General features: G+C 44.8%; 1 protein-coding gene across 6 annotated transcripts in view; it reads left to right on the forward strand.

Annotated features, from left to right (window-relative positions):
- LOC140186048 (serine/threonine-protein kinase Nek6-like) overlaps window positions 1–20,782 on the forward strand; it is a 177,255-nt gene that overhangs the window by 12,647 nt on the left and 143,826 nt on the right. For 2 of the 6 annotated variants that reach the window (XM_072239878.1, XM_072239877.1), the window contains exon 1: window positions 17,583–17,713. The exons of 1 other annotated variant lie outside the window; for it this stretch is intronic. The gene's annotated coding sequence lies outside the window, so the exon portion shown is untranslated. 3 more of the 6 variants (XM_072239875.1, XM_072239872.1, XM_072239876.1) reach the window with 3 other exon arrangements.

A 20,782-nucleotide genomic window follows, 5' to 3' on the forward strand; every position in this document is an offset into this window, starting at 1 on the left:
AGGTATTGAATTCCACCGTTTATGAGCGTAGTTCAAAAAAGTTGACCTGCCAATTACCTTTTGAGGGGCATTGTTTAAATTTAAGAGACTGGTGGAAGGAAACTCGAGATGATAAGATTATTAATTATTAATTATAAGACGGCTGTCTGAAGGGAAGGCGAAGATCAGGGTTGTGCTCTGTGTATACACTGTACTTTGATCATAAATATACTCTGAATCTTTGAATGAATCTGTTTCCTGTTCATGTGTTTCCCACTCCACTGTAAACACAAGCCAGCTGTGACCCAGCAAGTGTTACTGAAGCCACTTCTCCCTGTGCAGCAGGCTCTTCTCTTCACTCATGGCTTCAGTCAGTGAGCAAATCGAAGCTGAGAATCCAAACCAAGTTTAGTATCAAATGATGATAATGATGAAGGGTCTCAGCCCAAGACATCGACTGTTTATTCATCTCCATAGATGCTACCTGACCTGCTGAGCACCTCCGGCATTTTGTGCGTTTTACTCTGGATTTCCAACGTCTGCAGAATCTCTTGGTATTTATTATCAAATGACTTATTTTACATGAAATCTGTTGTCTTCCAGCGGCAGTACGGTGTTAAGACTATGAAAACTACTAAAGATTACAAACTAAATGAAAAAAGAATAGTGAGGTAGTGTTCATGGGTTCAGAAATCTGATGGCAGACGGGAAGAAACTGTTCCTAAGTCATTGTGTGTGTATCTCTAGGCTCCTGTATCTCCTCCATGGTGGTAGTAATGAGAAGAGGGCATGTCCCAAATGGTGAGGGTCCTTAATGGTGGCACTGCCATTGAAGGTGTCCTCAGTGGTGGGGAAGGTTGTGACCGTGATGGAGCTGGTTGACTCTACAAACTTCTGCAGTCTCCTCCGATCCTCTGCATTGGAGCCTCCGTACCAGGCGGTGATGCATCCAGTCAAAATGCTCTCCACCACATATCTATAGCAACTTGCAAGAGGTTTTGGTGACATATCGGATCTCCACAATCTCCTAACATTGACACTATTACACCTCAGGGCGTGGAGTTCAGAGTTCAATTCTGACATCACCTGTAAGGAGCTTGTATGTTCTTCGCCGCGAAAGCAAGAGTTTCCTTCAGGTACTCGAGCCTCCATCCACACTCCAAAGACATACCAGTTCGTAGATTAATTGGCCATTAAAGTTTGTCCTGTGAGTAGACTAGGATTAAACTGGTGGGATGATGCTGGGTGTTGTGTCTTGTTGGGCTGGAAGGGTTTGTTCCATGCTGGTATCTCTAAATAAATAAATAACGTCTAGCCGCTGACATGCCTCGTAACAACATGTTGGGTCCAGGACAGATCCCCTGAGATGTTGATGAAAAGGATTTAAAGTTGCTCATCATTTGCACTGCAGACCGCTCGATGAAGACTGGTGTGTGTCTCCCAACGCCCTCATCCTGAGGTCTATGTGGGTCTTATGTGCCAGGTTGTGGTTGCAACATCACTCACCCAGAATCAGAATCACTTTGTTGCCAGTATGTGACTCATACCAGAATTGATTGTGGTATAAAAGACCATAAGGCCAACAGATATAGGAGTAGAATTAGGCCATTTAGCCCATCGATTCTGCTCCACCATTTGATCATGGCTGATCCATTTCTGCTCAACCCCAATCACCCATCTTCTCCCTGTAATCTTTCATGCCCTGACTAATCAGAAACCTATCAACCTGCTCCTGTGGTAACCAACTCCTCAGATTCCCCACTCTCTGGCTAAAGAAACTCCTCTTCATCTCATTCCTAAATGGTTGTCTCTCTATTCCAAGGCTGTGCCCTCTAGTTCTAGACCCTCCCATTACAGAAAACATCCTCTCCACATCCACTCTGTCAAGGCCTTTCAACATTCACTAGGTTTCAAAGAGATCCCCACTCATGCTTCTAAGTTCCAGTGAGTATAGCCCTGAGCTGAAAGCAAAGCCGGATTAAACAATAAACACAAGAGATTCCGCACATGCTGGAAATCCCTTCCCCACAGGTGGATAGCCACACAACAGCTGGTTCAGTTGGTGTCCATGTTATTCTTTCTGGGGGTGATATGCTATCTCATACGGCTGGGAACCAGGGGGTTCTGGTGGGGAGCTGGAGGAGAGACCGGGAGGACGCCGGACGTACGGGGAGTGCTGTGGTCAATCACTTTGGGTGGTCCCGGGCTGCGCATCGAAGGGGTCCGAGTGGATCGCAGAGGGAAGGAAGGAGGTCCCGAGCTCCAACGTGTGCATGAAGAAATTGAACTTCGATAAGTCTGGCACCTTTTTCCATTCCTTTTTGTATTGCACCTCTATTAATCTCATAGACCTAGTAATATCTATAAAGTGTAATAGGTAAAACGTACATTGTGTGCTGGCCGATGATTGATTTTTGAAGCTGAATCAGGTGGCATTTGTACAGCAACCGACGTAACCGGAGACAAGGTGGGGGCGGGCGGGGTTTCCCCAAGATAAATACGAGCCAATATAGCTGAGCGTTACACATACAAAATGGTGAAAGAACTCAGCAAGTCAGGCAGCGTCTGTGGAGGAGAATGTTTCAGGCCTAGTCCTGAAGAAAGGTCACAGCAGAAATGTTGATTGTATATTCCTCTCTATAGATACTGCCTGACTTGCTGACTTCATTCCATTCCCTGCATTTGTAACTCTCCATTCCATGTGTCTATCCAACAGCCTCTTAAACACCACTATCATATCGGCCTCCATAACAACCCTTGACAGCTCACCCCCACCCATTTCCTTTTAACTTTTCCTCCCTTGTCTTAAAAGCACTCTCTTTGACTCAACACTTGGCAGAGTCCTGAGTCCATTGTACATTCGCAGACACACTCATTCAGTGACAGGCATAGGGCATGTGTTTATTTATTCAATAATTATATGTTCAACAATTTGATCAACAATTTTATGTTCAATAGGACTGGAGGAGCACAGAGAAAATTTACAAGGATTTTTCTGGGTCTTGAGGACCTGATTTACAGGGAAAGGGTGAATAGGTTAGGACTTTATTCGCTGGAGTGTAGGAGAAGGATGGAGATTTGGTGGAGGTATGAGGGGTATAGGTAGGGTAAATGTATGTAGGGTATAGGTAGGGTAAGATTATGAGGGGTATAGGTAGGGTAAATGTAAGCAGGCTTTTTCCACTGAGCTTGGGAGAGACTAGAACTGGAGGTCATGGGTTAAGGGTGAAAGGTGAAATGTTGAAGGAGAACCTGAAGGGAACTTCTTCACTCAGGGTGGTGAAAGTGTGGAACGAGCTGCCAGCACAAGAGATGGACGTGGGGTTGATTGCAACAGATTAGATTGATACATGGAAGGGAGGGACATGGAGGGTTATGGTACAGGTATGGGTCAATGGGACTAGGCAGAAGAGCAGGTCAGTGCACACTAGATGGGCTGAAGGGCCTCATTCTATGTTGTGACTCTCCAGGAAAAGGAACTAGCTTCAAAACCCAAGTTCAAGTTTATTGGCAGCAATGTTCCCACCTGTACTGCCTCGAGGGCAGTGGAAACCGTCAAAGGGGCAGTATGCTTTAATAAGTGAAGGAAGTCAACTGAACTGTTTTCAGAGGGATGTGGGCCCCTTGTACATAATTTCTGGAAAGTAATTAGAAGGCCCAGGCAGTGATTCAGAAACCAAAAACAATCTGTTATGTTTTAACACAGTAACACAAGGCTTTACGGTTCAATTCCCACTGCTGTCTGTAAGGACTTTGTATGTTCTCCCCGTGATCGCTTGGGTTTCCTCTGGGTGCTCCAGTTTCCTCCCACATCCCAAAGATGTATGGGTTAGAGTTAGTAAGTGTGTGGGTATATTATGTTGGCGCTAGAAGTGTGGCACACTTGTGTTTGCCCCCATCACATACTTGGACGGTGTTCGTTGTTGACACATTTCACTGTATATGTGACAATCAAAAGTAATCTTTAGATTTATCGTAAGAAGACTCGTATACAAGAATAGAGAAGTCTGTTTTCAATTATATTGAGCCCTGGTGGGAGTTCATCTGGAATGAGATGTTCAGGAAGGATTTACTCCTGACCCAAGGCATGCAGCAAAGGTTCATGGGATTTATTCCTCAGATAGTGAATTGTAGGAGGAGACATCATTCAGACAAAACCAATATTCTCCAGTGTTTAAAAGAATGGGAGACTATCGCATTGCTTCAGACATTTCTTGACAAGCTGTTTCCCATAGCTGGCATCTCCAATTGAGGGGTCCGTCATTCAGGATATGGGTACGAAAAAATTTTTTTTTTGCACCTGGGGATACTGAATGCTCGGAATTCTCTACCCAGGAAGACTGTGGAGGCCTGGTCACTGAGTTTACAATACATTTGTGGATATTGACGGAAATGGGACTGTTTCAATAGGTACATTTAATGTCAGAGAAATGTACACAATATACATCCTGAAATTCCTTTTCTTCGCAAACATCCACAAAAACAGAGAAGTGCCCCAAGGAATGAATGACAGTTAAACATTAGAAACCCAAAGCCCCCCCCCCCCAGCTCCTCCTCCCATGCATAAGGAGCAGCAAAGCGACAAACCCCCCTCCCACCCACCAGCAGAAAAGCATCTGCACCCTCCACCGAGCAGTCAAGCATGCAGCAAAGCATCAATGAAGACACAGGTGCACTATCCCAAAAACTACTTGTTCACCCGGTAATTTGACATATGACAGGCTCTCTCTCTCTCTCCCTAATAAGGGAAAAAGAGGTGTCCCTGTTTCACAACGAGAGGGGAGACATAACAAAACAGCTCACCGATTTATGGTGTTGCGTCGCTTTTTCTGAGCTCTGTGCCCAAAGATCTCAGGTGTCTGGGCACACAGCCAGCAGCCAGCTCGCTGCTTTCGATATTCCCCGTACTCCCATGACACACCAGTTTTCTGCAGCGACACCAACCTCAAATTTGCCCGCCTCCAGAGCCACGAAACTCCGGCACCCTGAAGACACGCTAGTCTTTCAGGCCATGCCCTTGGCATATCAAAAAATGGCCAGTCGTGAGTCCCTGAGAGTGGGTCCCATTCCCTCAAAGAACCAAAGTCAGCGTGTAACTCCAGGTCAGGGTCCTCAAAAGAACCCTGAAAGGAGAAAATAGAGATATTAAAGATAGAAATAGAGCTGTTTTCGAAGACGCAAGCAAGGGAGTCGCCGTTAGGCGCCATCACCCTATGCTCCGTCCTCTGTCTGTTTATGGATAATTGGGACAGCAGAAAGAAGGGCAGAGTGGCTGAGTCCTGCTTTGTGTATCCTTAGCACCCACCCCGCTTTCTTTGAACCTTGTCTACTTGCAACCACAGAGATGTGTATGAAATGCACAAATCAGGAAACATCAGATCGATCGGTACCTGAAGGAGGCTCTAATTAGTGTTGTAAAGCATGGAGAGAGGCCCTTCAGCCCCTCTAGTCCATGCTACTAGGTTGGCCAGCTAAGCTTGACCCATTTGCCTATGTTCGGCTTATAGTCATAGTCATAGTCATACTTTATTTATCCCGGGGGAAATTGGTTTTCATTATTGCGTTATATTTCGTTGTTTCCCTCTATACTTTTCCTATTCCATGTACTTATCCAAAAGGCTTCTAAGTGTCTCTATTGTACACACCTCAAGACCATAAGATATAGGAGCAGAATTAAGCCATTGAATTTGCTCTCCTCAACCCCATTCTCTTGCCTTCTCTCCATAACCTTTCACACTCTTACCAATCTAAAATCTATCATCCTCTGCTTTAAATCTACCCAGTGACCTGGCCTCCACAGCTATCTGTGGCAAAGAATTCTACAGATTCATCACTCCATCTCTGTTCTGAAGGGACGTCCTTGTATTCTGAGGCTGTGCCCTTTGATCCTAGACTCCCACACGATAGGAAATACCCTCTTCATGTCCACTCTATCTGGGCTTTTCAGTATTCAATAGATTTCTGTGAAAACCCCCATCACTTTTCTAAACTCCAGTGAGTACAGGCACAGAGCCCTCAAATGCTCCGCATACAGTAACCCTTTCATTCCCAGAATCATTATCTTGAACCTCCTCTGGGCCCGCTCCAATACAAGCACATCTTTTCTTAGATATTAGCACCCAAAATGCTCACAATATTCCAAATGTGGTTCTGACCAATTCTTTCAATTACTTTCTCTGACAGTTTGTTTGAAACATTCGTCCCCGTCTGTGTGAAATTATCCCTCCGATCCATTTGAAATCTTTCCCCTCTCACCTTAACCTATGCATTCTAAGTTTTTTTTTGCTTTCCTTACCTTGAGAAAAAACCTGTGTCTGTTTACCCTTTGTAACAATCTTATACACCTCTAAGAGGACACCCCTCAGTCTCCTACACGAAAAGACATACAGGCCCAGCCTGGTCAACCTCTGCCTATAACTCTCTATAACATGTTGACTGATGAGACTTTTTATTATCTGTTAATATTATTTTATCTGCTGTATGTGACATAGATTGGCGGGATGGAGCTACGTCTCTACCAAGGGTGTTCCTTCCCTCTGCTAGACTGTAAGTCACCCTTGGGGAATATGTAGCATTTGATTAGCCCCCGATCAGGTGGTGGATGGTCATATGAGGAGACGGAGCTTATTACAAGTCCTGGTTGTGCGACCACTGATGCCAAGCAAACAATCCCTGAAGAGCAACACACATCAAAGTTGCTGGTGAACGCAGCAGGCCAAGCAACATCTGTAGGAAGAGGTGCAGTCGACGTTTCAGGCCGAGATCCTTCGTCAGGACTAACTGAAGGAAGAGTGAGTAAGGGATTTGAAAGTTGGAGGGGGAGGGGGAGATCCAAAATGATAGGAGAAGACAGGAGTGGGGGTGATAGAGCCAAGAGCTGGACAGGTGATTGGCAAAAGGGGATACGAGGTAATTCCACATCCCATTCCCATTCTGACATGTCTATCCACGGCCTCCTCTACTGTAAAGATGAAGCCACACTCAGGTTGGAGGAACAACACCTTATATTCCGTCTGGGTAGCCTCCAACCTGATGGCATGAACATCGACTTCTCTAACTTCCGCTAAGGCCCCACCTCCCCCTCATACCCCATCTGTTACTCATTTTTATGCACACATTCTTTCTCTCACTCTCCTTTTTCTCCCTCTGTCCCTCTGAATATACCTCTTGCCCATCCTCTGGGTCCCCCCCCCCCCGTCTTTCTTCCCGGACCTCCTGTCCCATGATCCTCTCGTATCCCCTTTTGCCTATCACCTGTCCAGCTCTTGGCTCTATCCCCCCGCCCTCCTGTCTTCTCCTATCATTTTGGATCTCCCCCTCCCCCTCCCACTTTCAAATCCCTTACTCACTCTTCCTTCAGTTAGTCCTGACGAAGGGTCTCGGCCTGAAACGTCGACTGTACCTCTTCCTACAGAAGCTGCCTGGCCTTCTGCGTTCACCAGCAACTTTGATGTGTGTTGCTGAATTTCCAGCATCTGCAGAATTCCTGTTGTTTGCGTTTAAAATCCCTGAAGAGTATTGATAATGGCTGGGGTCACCCGTCTTGTAAAGACGCTGCCCAGAAGAAGGCAATGGCAAACCACTTCTGTAGAAAGATTTGCCAAGAACAGTTATGGTCATGGGGACTCTGTCCCCACAGGCAGATCAGAGACAGATTGCCCACATGATAGTGATGATGTTGATGTGTTGTATGTGGTACATGTACTGTGTTTTGCATCTTGGTCCCTAAGGAACATTGTTTCATTTAGCTGTATACAAGTGTACCGTTGAATGACTGTTAACTTGAACTTGCACATGGACTTTAGTTGTACCTTCTTATTCAGCTGAGGGATCATCTTATTGAACTGTTAACCACCTTTTCCAGATACCTGACACAGCAGATTCTGAAGATGCTGGAAATTTTGAGCAAGACGCACAAAATATGCTGGAGGAACTCAGCAAATCAGACAGCATCTATCGAGGGAATAAACAGTCGACTTTTCAGGCCAAGACCCTAATGTTCCATGAAGGATCTTGGCATGAAGTGTTGTGAGCTGTCCCAGCACATCCTGAGAGGTGTGTTGGTTGTTAACTCAAATGAGGCATTTTACTGTGTGTTTCTATGTACATGTGATAAATAACTCTAAATCCCAGTGTGAATCTGAATCCAGCCTATTTGCTGTTTTATATTTCAGATACCAGGTTTCAATATCTGATATATATGTGTGTGTGTGTCTAGGATGCCTCAAAGGTGTGCACAGTACTGTAGTAATTTTATGTATTGTACTGTGCTGCAGCCACACAAAAAAATAAATTCATGACATGTGTGAGTGACGATAAACCTGATTCTGATATGGGTCTTTGTTGTGGACTGAGTTGGCACATGGCCAAGTGATTAAGGCGTCGGTCTAATGACCTGAAAGTCGCTAGTTCGAGCCTCGGCTGAGGCAGCGTGTTGTGTCCTTGAGCAAGGCACTTAACCACACATTGCTCTGCGACGACACCGGTGCCAAGCTGTATCGGCCCTAATGCCCTTCCCTTGGACAATATCGGTGTCGTGGAGAGGGGAGACTTGCAGCATGGGCAACTGCTGGTCTTCCATATAACCTTGCCCAGGCCTGCGCCCTGGAAACCTTCCAAGCCACAAATCCATGGTCTCATGAGACTAACGGATGCCTATCTGTGGACTGAGAGTAGAAAGGGAGGAATCATGTTTGGGAAACGCAGAAGGGAAAGGGGAGGGAGCGGGAAGCACTAGAAAGATATTCTATAATGATCAATAAACCAATCGTTCGGAATCAAATGACCTTGCCTGGTGTCTCAGGGCTGGGTGCGTTTGCACCCTCACCACCTCCTGCCCTGGCACTCCTCCTCGTCTCCCTGTCCTACACCCCTCCTGTGGCACTCCACCCTCGCCATTCCCAACATCCTTTGCTTGCACCAGATTTACAAACTCACTCTCTGCTCCAGCTTGACAAATACTGTACTGCGCAAAAATTTTGTTCACACTAGCTATGTATGTATATGTATGTATAAATATGTGTGTGTGTGTGTGTGTACATATGTGTGTGTGTGTATATATATATATATACCCAAGACTTTTGCACAGTTCTGTAAAGTGTGTGGGAAATTGAAGTATATTGTTTCGGCAGGAGAGATTAGTTTAGTTGGGCACTGGATTACTAATTTAATTGGTTCAGTACAACACTGTAAACTGAAGGGCCTGTTCCTGTGCTGTACTGGTCTGTGTTCTATGTTCTATTTACATTTATGTTCTTTTGGTCACTTTTGATACTTAATGTAACTAGCCTACCATGATAATGCTGCTATGGGTGGTATGATAGGGTAGCAATTTGTGCAATTGCTTTACAGCGCCACCAAATACCAGTTGAGGTTTGATTGCTGCCACTGCTGTCAGGAATTCGCATGTTCTCCCGGTGTCCGCTTGCATTTCCTCCTGGTGCTCCGCTATCCAGCCATATTCCAAAGACATACATTTATGGTAGGGTTAGTAGGCTGTGGGCGTGCTATGTTGGCCCCGGAAGGTTGCCCCGAGTGTAATCGTCGCTGATTTGCTTTAATATAAAACAATGCATTTCATTGTATGTATTGACGTACACGTGACAAGTAAAGCTTATCTTTCTTTTCTGTCTTTGATAGGATAACTTTGATGTAAAGTGTACATCTTTCTGAACACACCAGATATGGATATGTTTGCCTTGAATTTAACTAGCCAGAGATTGTAAGGTTGTGATAGAATCCAGTCTGATATCTGAATCTTCATTCCCTACACTGAGCTACAGCTGGCTGAGCTGTTAGACCAGCTGGAGATTCTCCAATAGCTGTCACGTCTAAAATTGACCCAACTATGGAAGAGGGTGTGTGTGTCTGTCGGTCTGTCTGCAAACGAGGCATCACTTCCAACAACATCCATTTATAGAGCTCCTCTAACCTAGGCAGCAAGCCTAGATTCCCCGGAACATACTGGTGTAATTCTACATGGCCATCATAGAAAGCCTTCTCACATCAGACATTACTGTCTGGTTTGGTCCAGCATCCTCACACAATATACAAAAACTACAGTGAACTGTCAGGTCAGCAGAAGTGTCACTGGCTGCCGTCTACCATCACTGCAGGGCTTGTATGTGTCCAGGACAAAGAACCGGGCAGGAAAAGGTCATTGTGGACACTGCCCACCTAGCGAACTGCCCTTTCCAAAAGCCCCCTTCTGGAAAGTGCCATATGGCTATTAAACAAAAACGACACACCATCTTAAAAGTTTCTTCCCCCAAGCAGTTAATCTGATCAACCATTCCAGTTATCCCCCACCCCCTCTATCTATTACCCCAGTCACTGCACTGTAAACACTTTAAACCATTTTTGTAATGCTTTTTACATTGAAAATACATGCTGATTTTTATGTACATTTCATTCCATATCTGTACTTAACCTTTAACTTTATTTCTTAAAGAATGTTTTTCTTTATAATTGGTGAATGTTGTTTTTTTGTTCCATTGCACGCCCTAACCAACACACCACAGCAAAGTCCTAATACATGTGAATGTACATGGCCAATAAAATTGATCCCTTTTCCTTGACTTTTTCCTGGAGGGAGAGCTGTCAACCATAAAAACCACCTGGAGTTCAAAGAGGGTTGTTTTAACAAGTGCCTTTAAAGATAATGATCAAATATTAGCTTGATTTGCTGCATGTACCTCAAAACATTAAAACGCACAATGAAATGCATTATTTATGTCAACAACCAACACAATCTGAATATGAGCTAGGGGCAGCCCACAGTGTCACCGTGCTTCCGGCACCAACAGTTCACTAACTCTAACCCGTACGTCTTTGGAATGTGGGAGGAAATCTGAATATCTGGACGAAACCCATGTGGTCTTGGGGAGAACGTTCAAAGTTCAAAGTACATTTATTATCGAAGTATGTATACATTATACAACCTTGAGATTTGTCTCCTTACAGGCAGCCACGAAACAAAGAAACCCACAGGAACCCGTATAAAAAAGACCGTCAAACAAATGGGCAAAAAAGTCATGCAATTATGCAAACAGAGTTCTGAACTGAAATCCACAAGGAGAGTCCGAGACCCATAGTTCAGCTTAGAGCTGAGTAAACTTCACGGAACTGCGAGCTGAATCGGTCCGTCTCTTGCCTCGGGCCCCTACCTTTTCAATCTGGCCCAGTGCCTAAATCGTTGTTCGAACACCGGGATCAGCACAAACTCCTTACAGGTATTGGCAGAAACTGAACCCGGGTCACTGGCACTGCAAAGCGCGGCGCTAACCGCTATATGGGATTGTGGCTGGCGTAGCTTAACCCAAAAATCCACGAGCTAGAATAATGGAAGAACTTTGCTGTGATCGTATGGACTTTGTTAACTTGAAACAAAGTCACCAAGTTTTGTTCACTGGTGGGAGAGAGACAGGGCACCTCACCACCGTTTCTACAGGAGCACCATCGAGAGGGTCCTGTCCAGCTGCATCATTGTGTGGTAAGGAAGCTGCAGGGCGTCAGACCGCGAGACCCTACAGAGGAGAGTAAAAACCACCGAGAGGATCTCCAGGGTCTCCCTCCTCCTGTTTGTGACATTTACTGGAAGTGTTGCAGATGAAGGGCCCGTAGCAATGTTGAGGATCCCTACCACCCATCCCACAAACTCTTTGACCCACTACCCTCAGGAAGGAGGTTCAGGAGCAGCAGGACTAGGTCTGTCAGACTGGGTAACAGCTTCTTCCCTCAGGCTGTGAGACTAATGAATACCCTGTCACCACCGAGGTCTCATCACCAGGGCAGTGAGCTTTTTACTGCATTGTTTACTGTTTACCTGAGTTAAGCACTACATGCATTTTGAATTATATTTTCTTAACCTATTTATAGTAATTTTTGGGTTTTGTGCTCTTTATGGTATATGTTTTGTAGATGAACAGTGGTCCAAAGGAACGTTGTTTCATTTGGCTGTCTGTGTGTACAGTCAGATGACAATAAACTTAAACTTGAATTTGAAGTTGAGGATCTTGGGGGAGGGTACTGAAGTGAAAGCCAATGTCAAATTTATGATAATATGCTCAGGTACATGTGTGCACAGGTTCAATGAAAAACCTGCCTGCAGCAACATCAGATAAGCCACGTTCTCAAGAAAATTAAACACCCATAAAATACAAATCAGGCAGGGGAGGAATAAACAGTCAATTTTGCATGTGCAACTGCTCTGCACACGACGGCAAATAAAACTGCAGAGAGCCGTGGGCACAGCTCGGCACGTCCCTGGAACCAGCCTTTCCTCTATGGCACTGTCTGCACTTCCCGTTGCCTCAGTAAAGCAGCCAGTATAATCAAAGGCCCCTGCCTTTCCAGAAGTTCACCCCTTGCCTCTTCTCCTTTCAGGCAGAAATGACAAAAACTTGAAAACCCGTACCCCCAGGCTGAAGGGCAGCTTCCACCCACTGTTATCAGGCTCATGAAAAGCCCTTGATAAGATGGACTCTTGGCCTCACAATCTACCTCATTATGATCTAGCAATTTATTGCTTAACCGCAGTGCACGCTTTAGGCAACTTTTACTCTTTATTCCGCATTGTTATGGTTTTACCTTGTTCTATATCAATGCACTGTGTAATGACTTGATCTGTATGAATAGTATAGAAGACAGGCTTTTCACTTTCAAGAACTCTACACCTCGTCTCATTTATTTATTACTTATTTATTATCATTATTTGTTTTTTTTTTGTATTTGCACAGCATGCCCTCTTTTGCACATTGGTTGTTTGTCCATCTTTGTGTGTAGTTTTTCAAAGTTCAAAGTTCCAAGTAAATTTATTATCAAAGTACTTATATGTCACCATATGCAACGCTGAGATTCATTTTCTTGAAGGCATACTCAAGAAATCCAATCATCACAATCGAATCAATTAAAGACTGCGCGAACAGGGTTACAACCAGTGTGCCAAAGACACCAAACTGCGCAAATATAAAAAGGAAGAAATAATAATAGTAAATAAGCAATAAATATTGAGAACATGAAATGAAAAGTCCTTGAAAGTGAGTCCGTAGGTTGTGGGAACAGTTCAGTGATGGCGTGAGTGAAGTTGAGTGAAGTTATCCCCTTTGGTTCAAGAGCCTGATGTTTGAGGAGTAATACCTATTTCAGAACCTGATGGTACGAGTCTGTAAGCATTGGAAAGGGTACAGAGGAGATTTACCAGGATGCTGCCTGGTTTAGAGAGTATGCATTATGATCAGGGATTAACGGAGCTAGGGCTTTACTCTTTGGAGAGAAGGGGGATGAGAGGAGACATGATAGAGGTGTACAAGATATTAAGAGGAATAGATAGAGTGGATAGCCAGGGCACCACTGCTCAATACAAGAGGACATGGCTTTAAGGTTAGGGGTGGGAAGTTCAAGGGGGGTATTGGAGGAAAGTTTTTTACTCAGAGAGTGGTTGGTACGTGGAATGCACTGCCTGAGTCAGTGGTGGAGGCATATACACTAGTGAAATTTAAGAGACTATGGAGGAATTTAAGGTGGGGGGGTTAAATGGGAGGCAGGGGTTGGCACAACATTGTGGGCCAAAGGGCCTGTACTGTACTGTGTGTACTATTCTGTGTTCTGTGTTCTATGTTCTATGTTCTATGTTCTATGTTCTGTGTTCTATGAGGACTGGCTCATTGACCTTTGGTTTCCTCCACCAAAGTCAATAATCAAGTTGGTCTTGCTGACATTGAGTGAGAGGTTGTTGTTGTGGAACGACAGCCAGATTTTCAATCTCCCTCCGATATGCTGATTTGTTACATTATCACTGACTCTTTTGTGCTTTACTGTGAATGCCCATAAGAAAATGAATCTCAGGATAACATATGATGATATATACTTTGATAATAAATTTACTTTGAATTTTGAACATTTGAACTTTATCTTGGTTCCTGTGAGAATGGTAAAAAGATACCAATATTAGATTATGAAATCCCAATCAGGTGAATGTAATTTTAAATACCTACACATACGTCTTTACTGCCTGTAACAAGAGCACACCTGAGGATGTGCCTGGGGCAGCCCACAAGTGTCGCCACATATTCCAGCACCAGCATTGCGTATCCATGATTTGTTTATAGTGAGGGTTTGATCAATAAGGGTCTCACTTTAGCAGCAGATCTGAGTTCTTGTCTTTGCAGTTTGTGATGTCACCGTATTATTGGAAGCAAATAGATAGTCCAGTTCTAAATTTGATTCCAAATTTACCATTACAACATAATATATGGCAGCAGAATTAGGCCATTCAGCCCATCAATTCCGCTCTGCCATTCAACCAGGGCTGATTTTTTTTCAACCTCATCCTCCCTTTTTCTGCTTGTAACCCATAACCCCCCCGCTTTGCTTACCAACCTGTCCATGTCTGCCTTAAGTACACTCAATGACTTGGCCTCCACAGCCCTCTGTGGCAATGAATCCCACAAATTTACTTGTCCCAGAAATACCCTCTCTATGTCCACTTTGTCCAGGCCATTCGGTGTCCAGGAGACTTCAGTGAGATCCACACCCACTCATTCTTCTGAACTCCATCCAGAACTGGACCAGAGATATCAAACGCCAAGCCTTTAATTCCTGGAATAATTCTTGTGGATCTCATCTGAATTGTCTCAGAGGCAAGCAGACCCTTCTTAGAGAAGGGGCCCAAAATTGCTCGCAATATTCCAAGTGTGGTCTGACCAATGCCGTATAAAAGCCTCAGCATAACATCCTTGCTTTTATGTTCTGGTGCTCTCGAACTGAATGTTAATATTACATTTCATTATTTGTCTAGTCTTGTGTCTGTTGATCGGACCTGGGCTTTACCATCAGCAAGGTGGTTGGTGGGGTGGGGGGAGTCCCTTCCTTCGCAGTAACTGGGGGCTTCAGTGTTGCCCATCTGGTTTGGTAAAATACTGCACGTCCACTTCATTGGTTCATGGGTGAGACTGGTGGCGGGGGAGCTGCATGGCCGCAGCTGTTGTGTGGACCGGACCCTCGTCCCACAGCGTCCCACAGCCCCCCTGGGGAGGAGACGCCGGTGGCAGAGGAGCAAACAGAGATGTGACACGCGCTGAAATCTGTGCTGGGCGGGGACTAGCCCCTGCCAGTATTCACTCTGTGGAAGACAAGCTGGATTGCCTTCATCTGCTGAACTAGTGTGAGATGAGGAAGTGCTGCGTACTTGTTGTTGCAGAAACGTGGCTGCAGGACAACATCCCATGCACCGTCCATCTCCAGGCCACGTCACTCGGGGACGTGCTGATATTTTTGTGACTGGATGTGCTATTGTAACTATACAGTAGTGTGTGACTGCATGCACTGTGTTTTCATCTTGGCCCCAGAGGAACACTGTTTCATTTAGCTATCTACATATAGAGGTTGAATAGCATTTAAACTTGAACTTGAAATAGTTTATTCAGCTGCGAGTGAGACGGGCAGATGGGGCTCGTTAACCACGGATAGTAGCTCATGTAGGAGAGAGAAAACTCCAATTTCAAACCTCCGCTGCCTTGCGGCTATACCCGCTAATGGGAATGGCCTTGGGAGTAAACCCCGAGGAAAAATCCGGAGTTGGAATCCCGTGGGCGGCTGACTGCTGTACCCAGCACTGGCACGGCAACTCCTGTGATGCTGCTGGCACCAAACCGTACCGACTTTCCTCGTTCCTTTGGACCTGTCATCGGCATGTAGAGGGGGGTCCCACTGCATGGGCAACAGACGAACCTCCATATCAACTCTGACCTGGCCTGCGCCCTGGAGAGGCCACTCCAGCTACCTGAGGCGCAGTACTCATGGTCGACCACCACCGACGGAGACCACACACCACACAATGAGACGCTATGACCAGACACCGAGAAGCAACAAGAGGAAGTTGCCATCAGCTGCACCGTTGGTGATACACCCATTGATTGCTCAAATGCAGCGGGTGATGGAACAGGGTAAGCCATCGCGGGATTGGTTTATTATTGTCAGGTACATCCAGTGACCACTTGATTAGGCACACCTGTACACCAGCTCGTTAATGCAAATATCTAATCAGCCAATCTTGTGGCAGCAACTCAGTGCTTAAAAGCATGCAGACATGGTCAAGAGGTTCAGTTGTTATTTGGACCAAACATCAAATTGGGGAAGAAATGTTATCATAGTGACTTTGACCTTGGAATGATTGTTGTTGCCTGATAGAGTGGTTTGAGTATCTCAGGAACCGCTGATCTCCTAGAGTTTTCACGCACAACTGTCTCTAGAGTTTACAGAGAACGGTGCGAGAAACAAAGAAACACTCAGGGAGCGGCAGTTCTGTGGGCAAAAATGCCTTGTTGATGAGAGAGGCTAAAGGAGAATGGCTAGACTGGTTCAAACTGACAGGAAGGTGATAGTAACTCAAATAACCACACGTTACAACAGTGGTTTGCAGAAGAGCATCTCTGAACACACGACCCCTCGAAGAGGATGGGCTACAGGAGTAGAAGAGCATGAACACGTGCTCGACGGCCACGTTGTTAGGTACTGAGATCCGGTGAAAAGCTTGTCTAGCACACAGATCAAATCATTACAGAGCGCATCGGGGCAGTGCAAGCTAAAACAGTAACATTACAGAATGAGAAGTTACAGAGAAAGTGCAGTGAAGGCAGACTGTAAGGTACAAGATCAAAATGTGGTCGATGTGGTGTCTTTGATTATGCTGGCTGTTTTCCTGAGGCAATGAGAATCGTAGACAGATGCCACAGAGGGAAGGCTGATTTCCATGATGTACTGAGCTGTGACTACAACTTTTCCTGTGGTCACAGGCTGAGCAGGTGCCACCCTAACCCATGATATGGTATGTGTATAGAGGTGGTTCTCAACTCCTCTCTCAGAACACTAGTTCTGAATTTTTGAATCTCCAACACTCCCTGACAGCTCCTCTCCACACCCTGCATTCTCTAATTTGATTCAGATCTGAAAACATGCTTTAATTCCTGAGGGAATACTCATCATCTTAATGATTTATTTGTTGAGAAAAGATATATCTGTTTATTTCGAGATACAGTGCGGAACAGGCCCTGCCGGCCCAGCAACCCACCAATTTAACCCTGGCCTAATCACAGGGCAATTTACACTGACCAATTAACCTACTAACCAGTACGTCTTTGCGCTGTGGGAGAAACTGGAGCACCCGGAAGAAGCTCACGCAGTTCATGGGGTAAATATCCAAACTCCTTTCAGGCGGAACTGCAACTGAACTCCAAACAGCTTAACGCCCTGAGCTGTAATAGCGTCTCACTAGCTGGCATCAATAACTATTCTGTTGCTTCAAATAAATCCAGATTGTGCACCTTCCTTTTCTAAACTTTGTGTGGGAATATCATTGGGAAATGACTTCAGTAATGTTAGAAATATTGACCATTTCCTCTTCTGGTAATTTACATTTCACAAGTTGGATTCTTTCTGAAATAACAAATTCCATGAAGTTATTCATGCATTCTTGCCAAAACATAGCCATAGAAGAACAATCAGTTACTATGACGTACCAACTATACAGCACTTTCAGTGGGAGTTTCCTTTGCAATAGTTTCATAAGGACAAGGCTGGCTCTATAAGAGGTGAGCAGCAATTTGATTTAAATAATTACTTGTGTGCAGGGCTAATTGCCGGAAAGCCAAAGGAATGATTAGACAGGCCGAGCATTTTCGACATCAGCTGTCGGTCGGGTCTCTGGCATACTGTTACAGAAAACCACGTGTGACATGTGAGTTCGATCAAGCGGGTGAATTGTGAACACTTTATTTGTGTCTTTAAGGAGGGGCAGGGTTGTGCTGTGGAACCGTGTGCGGCCTAACCAAACTAGAGTAAGGGTCAGTTCAGGTAAGGAGCGTTCCAAGTTACTCTTTCTCCTCCTGACCCACAGTGAGCAGCTGGTTAACCCCTCATAAGTACGTTGCTGTCAATATCCTCTTGTTTGGAGCTTTTGACCCATCTCTGAAGCCAAATTCGTTCTGAGGAGATTATTTTGTCTTCTTCCTTCTCGCTAAGTTAATGGGTGGGGATTCCTGAGGGAAAGAGTTCTGTTTCTGCACTGCTGTGTGGTTGAACAGGAGGTGAAATTTGTTGTCTTGCAGCAGCAGTACAGTGCAATACATACATTGCCTAAGACTTCTGCACAATACTGCATATATATATATATATACACACACACAACATACATATATATATATACATACACACATATATACATATATTTCATATATATAAAATAAGACATGCAAGTAGAGAGTGAGGTTGTGAGGTTGTGTTCGTGGGTTCACTGTCTGTTCAGAAGTCTAATGCTAGTGCCTTCTTCATGATTCAAAGTACAATTTGATTTAAATAATTACAGTATATACTATACAACCTTAAGATTTATCTCCTCACAGGCAACTGCTAAACTAAAGAACCCGTTAAAAAAGGTTTGTCAAGCACCCAATGTGCAGAGAAAAGCAATAAAAGTAAGCAAATAGCATTCAAACTGAAGTAAGTTTTACAAAAGCCATCTACCTGGAGAAGTTGTACATGCATACTTCGACAATAAGATGAACCTTTGAACCTTTGCTTATGGGCTGACAAATTTATTTGTTTATTTATTTAGTGTTACAGATAGGATCTTCTGGCCCTTAGAGCCATCCCGGCTATTTTCACGATTTGTTTTTTTTAGAGTTGTCCCAAATTAGTGTCTGCCCCGAGTAACCGATGGGCCAGTTAACCAGAATCCACTGGCAAAAGTGCAGAGTGTGTAGCTAGATAAATTCGATGACTCTGATACTTGGAGACACAAGGTGGCAGATGCTGGAATCAGGAGTAACAAACCATCTGCTGGAGGATCTCAGCAGATCAAGTTGTATTCGAACTGAAACATAGACTCTCCCTTTCCTCCCACAGGTGTTTCTCGATCTGCTGAGCTCCTCCAGCAGATTGGGTGTGGACTCAGATACTGATCGCAAAGACCTGCCTCAGTTCTGGGACTGTCTATGTCACACCATAGATATAACTTCCTTCAAGCAACACACACAAAATGCTGGGGGATTTCAGAATTAATCATTCCTCTCCATAGACGCTGCCTGACCTGCTGTTCCTCCAGCATTTTGTGTGCATTCCTTTGGATTTCCAGTATCTGCAGAATCTCTTTTGTTTACGATTTGGTCCACCAAGCAGATGAATTAAGGGTCTCGGCCTAAAACACTGACTATTTATTCCCATCCATGGATGCTGCCTGAACTGCTGAGTCCCTCCAAGGACTCTGGCACTTGCAGAATCTCTTGTGAATTAGAAACTTCAGTCTCTTATTCAAAACTGGAAACCATCAACGAGAAATGCAGCAATGGACAAGATGTCTCCATTCTGTGCTGGTAATGAGTGGGATCCTTAAACTCCACAGCATCTGATGCTGAAGTTGGGGATTTTGAATTACTTTAACATTTAGTTTACTCAGCAAACATTAAAATGTCAATTCCTAACAAAATACCAAGTCAGGAAAGAAGCAAGCAAGACTGTTCTGCGTCGACCTTAATTTGCTTTCTAAGGATAGACATATTAAATATGAACAAACATTAACTGCAAAGTTTGCTGGGTGTTATCTTGATGACTACTTTGTTTGCGATGTTGCAGGTCATTTGTTTTCCAATTTTGCTGACGTCTTGTTGAAGCTGAAGAGCCCCCCTTTTTTTTTAAACAATCTGCTCGTTAACTTTGGGTCAGTTTAATATATTCAGAGTCAGCCAACCAGAACTCCGGGTAATTAAGCAGCAGATCATCAATAACAGGGCTGAGGCAATAAATTTTGCATCGAGCGAGAGAGGAAAACGATCTGAATAAAATACTTCCCCAGGTTCTGTAGCCAGTTGGTTCGAGAACCAAGTGGCCAAAGGGAAGTTGTTGTGTGCCGTGCCTGTGATGCAAGGTTTTTATTGCGCATGGAGTCGTGCATTTGACAACAAACCCCTTTGACCTCTGCTGTGAGAACAATACTCGCAGCATCCCTGGGAACAGTGCTGTGTGATAGGTGGATGCAAGAGATTGTGCAGTTGCGGGAAATCCAGAGTAACACTTACAAGACACTGGAGGAACTCAGGCAGCATCTATGGAGAGGAATAAAGAGTCGGCATTCAGGCCGAGACACTTCATTAGGATTGGAGATGAAGGGGGAAGATTTGTGGAGTGGACTTTGGTACTGACAGGACCTGTCCAATCACCTGAAATATATTATACACACACACACACACACACACACGCACACACACACACACACACACACACGCACACACGCGTACGTTATTGTGCATAAGACAAGTAGGTTTAAAAGCAGTCAGCAAATTGGATAGATCTCACATGATTAGTCCAAGCTATCACCATGACCTGAGAACGCAGTCAAATCAGCGGCACTGTAGCTTGGCGGCTAGTGTAACGCTTTACCGCACCGGCGATCAGCAACCGGGTTTCAATTCTCGCAGCTGTCTGTGAGGAGTTCGTACGTTCTCCCCGTCACTGTGGGGGTCTCCGCCTCGTGCTCTGGACTCCCCCCCCACGTCCCGAAGATGTATCAGTTACGGTCAGTGAGCTGTGGGCGTGCACAGATCCCTGAAAGTTGCCTCACAGGTGGATAGGATAGTTAAGAAAGCTTATGGGGTGTTAGTTTTCATAAGTCGAGGAATAGAGTTTAAGAGTCGCGATGTAATGATGCAGCTCTATAAAACTCTGGTTAGGCCACACTTGGAGTACTGTGTCCAGTTCTGGTTGCCTCACGATAGGAAGGATGTGGAAGCATTGGAAAGGGTACAGAGGAGAT

The sequence above is a fragment of the Mobula birostris genome, chromosome 22, assembly GCF_030028105.1.
Source record: "Mobula birostris isolate sMobBir1 chromosome 22, sMobBir1.hap1, whole genome shotgun sequence".
In the NCBI taxonomy this organism is placed as follows: Eukaryota; Metazoa; Chordata; class Chondrichthyes; order Myliobatiformes; family Myliobatidae; genus Mobula; species Mobula birostris.